This window comes from Saimiri boliviensis, chromosome 7, assembly GCF_048565385.1.
Source record: "Saimiri boliviensis isolate mSaiBol1 chromosome 7, mSaiBol1.pri, whole genome shotgun sequence".
NCBI lineage: Eukaryota > Metazoa > Chordata > Mammalia > Primates > Cebidae > Saimiri > Saimiri boliviensis.
The window spans coordinates 79,913,723-79,917,705 of record NC_133455.1 but is presented as its reverse complement, the minus strand read 5'-3'; the positions used below and the strand labels follow the sequence as shown (position 1 = coordinate 79,917,705).

General features: G+C 38.6%; 1 pseudogene; it reads right to left on the bottom strand.

Moving 5' to 3' along the window:
* Positions 1–839: 839 nt before the first annotated feature.
* Positions 840–1,294, bottom strand: LOC101047664 (small ribosomal subunit protein uS12-like; annotated as a pseudogene).
* Positions 1,295–3,983: the final 2,689 nt, after the last annotated feature.

Below are 3,983 nucleotides of genomic sequence, written 5' to 3'. Positions count from 1 at the left end.
AGGAGGCTGAGGCAGGTGGATCACAAGGTCAGGAGTCTGAGACCAGCATGGCCAATATGGTGAAACCCTGCCTCTACTAAAAAATACAAAACTTAGACTGGCGTGGTGGTGGGTGCCTGTAGTCCCAGCTGCTTGGGAGGCTGAGGCAGGATAATAGCTGGAACCTGGAAGGCAGAGGTTGCAGTGAGCCAAGATAACACTGCTACTGCACTCCAGTCTGGGGGATAGAGCGAGACTCCTTCTCAAAAAAAGAAAAAAGAAAAAAAAAATAGTAGAGAGTAGAGAGTACAATAGTGGTTACCAAAGGTTGAGAAGGGTAGGAAAGCGTGGGGAATTGAGAAAGAGATTAGTTAACATGCACTAATATTATAGTTAGGTAGGAAGTTATACCTTAGGTAGTTAGGTAAGAACTATAAGCTCTGGTGTTCTAGAACAGCAGGGCGACTGTAGTTACCAATAAGGTGTATTTCAAAATAGGTAAAAGAGAGGATTCTAATTGGTCCTAATACAAAGTAATGAAAAATGTTTGGGGTGATGGATATGCTAATTACCCCAAACTGATCATTACCCATTGTATACATGTATCAAAATATCACATGTACTTCATATATATGCACAATTATTGTTTGTCAATTAAATCTGAATCAAATATGACTAGGAAGAGTTAAGTTACGAATAAAATAGCTTTAGGAATAGCTTAATCTATTTATTTTCTTGTATTCCCATTTTTTCCTATGTATAAGAGTGATATATGATAAAGAAATATCTATGTCTCAGTAAGCTTAAAGGAATTCTTTTTTTTTTTTTTTTTTTTTTTTTTGGCAAGTGAAAATTTATTACTACAGTGTTTTCACCATTGAAATTTGTGATCTTGGTCTTTCCGTCTTGCCTTTTTAAGGTCCAAAAGAGAGACATAGGCTACTTTGACAACCTTAAAGTGGACTCCAGGAATATCAACAACAGCATGACCTTTGTGAACAAATCCAGCAACCAGAACTACATCGTTTTCCACAATAAAGTTCAAGCAACCATCATTGGGTGCAAAGGCTGTGATTTTCTTGCCATTCTTGATCAGCTGGACCCTGACACACTTCCTGATGGCAGAATTTGGCTGCTTGGCTTCAACTCCTGCTTTTTCCATCATGATTCTTTTTGCACGAAAAGCACCTCCAAAAGGATTGGCCTTCGAGGCTGTGCCCAAATGAGTTTTCTTGTACTGTTTATCATGCCATTTCTGGTCTTGTCGGTGACTACGGAGCTCCCTAGCAGTACAAAGTCCATGACACTTACCCATCCTTCCTGCGCCACAGGCCTGAGCAAAAGCAAGGAATTATTTCACTAAGTACAAAATAAAAATTCTGTGTTGAAAAAACGTTTTGTAGGCTAGGCACGGTGGCTCACGCCTGTAATCCCAGCACTTTGGGAGGACAAGGTGAGCGGATTATGAGGTCAGGAGTTCAAGACCAGCTTGGTGAACATGGTGAAACCCCATCTCTACTAAAAATATAAAAATTAGCTGGGCATTTTTGTATTATGGCACGTGCCTATAATCCCAATTACTCTGGAGGCTGAGGCAGGAGAATTGCTTGAACCGGGACCCAGGAGGCAGAGGTTGCAGTGAGTTGAGATCATACCACTGCACTCTAACCTGGGCTACAGAGCAAGACTATCTCAATAAAAAACAAAAACAAACAACAAATCTTTACGTCATTTAATTGGTATACTTTTCTTTCTCTACTATATTGGTGAGTCTAATAAGCAGCCTTTTCTTGGGTTTAATAAAATATACAGTTGCGTTCTTTATAGAGGGAAACAAAAAAGGAGAGGGGGTAGATAAAGAGGGTGAGAGCAAGAAAGAAGAGATTTTTTTCTGACTTTTCTGCTTGCTGCTATTTAGAAGTTCACAGCTGAAACTAGCCAATGGTTATATCTAAAAATAGCAGAATAGTACATTACATGGTATAATAATTAAACCAATGTGCCAAATATCTTCAAAGTAAGAAAATGTAAGTAGGAGGCAAATGAATGATATTTATTTTATGACTCTTTAGTTGACTGCTACTATTTGGTGCTCCTGCAATGTGTTTCTTGGCAATTTGCAAGTATGGGCTAACGAGCATTTGAAACTGCGATGCTGATGATTGTTTTTTCCACTTACACTTTCCATTTTTACAAATACCTAAGCCAACCAGTGCTTCCTTAAAGACTGAGTCAAGCTACTGAATGTTGGGAAATAACTGTAGTCTTCTGTTTCTGCCACTAGACAGTGTTCTCTCTCTCTATTTTCAATGCACTGACAATACTGTACTTCCTTAAATCAGAAAAACTGGCTATCCATTAGAAGAGGTAGCCATTTAAATAACTGTAAATATTACACGTAAATGGACTAGCTAATATTTACTACAGATCCTATCTGTGATGTTGTCAGTGTTTTAAGTGCTTGTCTCCCCTGGATTTGCTCCAAGAGTATGAGAGGAGATTTCCAGGAGGAACATTGCATTCTATGGCAAACTATTTTTTCTTGGGAAATGAATGAATTGCAGATGAATTCATTCACTGTTTAAACTGTAGGCATTAGCTCCCTCACTCACACTGCAGAAATGAAAGCAGAACTCTTGTTTTCTGGGAGAATGGAAAAACAGAACAGAGATAGAGCTTATAGATTTTTTTTTTTTTTTTTTTTGAGATGGAGTCTTGCTCTGCTGCCCAGGCTGGAGTGCACTGGTGAAATCTCCACTCTCTGTAATCTCTACCTCCTGGGTTCAAGCAATTCTCCTTCCTCAGCCTCCTGAGTAGCTAGGACTACAGGCGTGCACCACAATGCCTGGCTAATTTTTGCAGTTTTAGTAGCGATGGAGTTTCACTATGTTGGCCAGGCTGGTCATGAACTCCTGACTTCAGGTGATCCACCCGCCTTGTTCTCCCAAAGTGCTGGGATTACAGGCATAAGCCACCACGCCCTGCCTCTTACAGAAATTTTTTAAGCAAACAATTGACACACAGTTATAAATAGAGATAGTGAGGTATAGTGAACAGAACGAGGCTTTGATGTCAGACCGGGGTCAGCACCAAAATTATGTGATCTTGGGCAACTTGCCAAAACCTTCAGTCTCAGTTCCCTAATTTGTTTGCTGCATGGGAAGAGTACATGAGATAATTAAATAAATTACTGGCTCATAGCAGAAGCTCAGTAAATATTCATCTCTCTGGATAGAGTGACTATTGGTATCATTAATTTTATAAGCTACCTGTCCTTAAAATGTGTGGTGTTATAAATAATGCTGCAATGAACATCTTTGTGCACAAATTTTTGTCAAAATTTTCACTTTTTTTCTTAGAAGTTTTCCTGAAACTTTTCCATGAAATCACAAGGTCAAGGACATAAATAATTTTTTCTTTTTTGAGTCAGAGTCTCATTCTGTCACCAAGGCTGAAGTGCAGCGGTACGGTCTTGGCTCACTGCAACCTCCACCTCCTGGATTCAAACAACTCTTCCCGCCTCAGCCTCCCGAGTAGCTGGGATTACATGCGTTCACCACCACACCTGACTGATTTTTATATTTAGTACAGATGAGGTCTCACCATGTTGGCCATGTTGGTCCTGAACTCCTGACCTCAAGTGATCTGCCTGCCTCAGCTTCCCAAAGTGCTGAGATTATAGGCGTAAGCCACCACACCAGGCCTGGATATAAACATTTTTTTTTTTTTTTTTTTTTTTTTACAAATTTTAGTACATTAAAGCCTTTCCAGAAAGGTTGCATCCTTGAATTGAGTAAAACAATATCTTTCTCATCTATGCTTCATGGACATTACATTTAATTTTGCTTGCTTAATAGTCAGTACCTTTTATCTTATTTTTGCTTTAATTAGTACTTTTTGATTACTAATGAAATTGAACTTTATTATTTCTTAATAATTTGTATTATGATTTCTTATCAAATATTAATTTGCGGTGATTTATTTCCTATGTTTTTACACATATT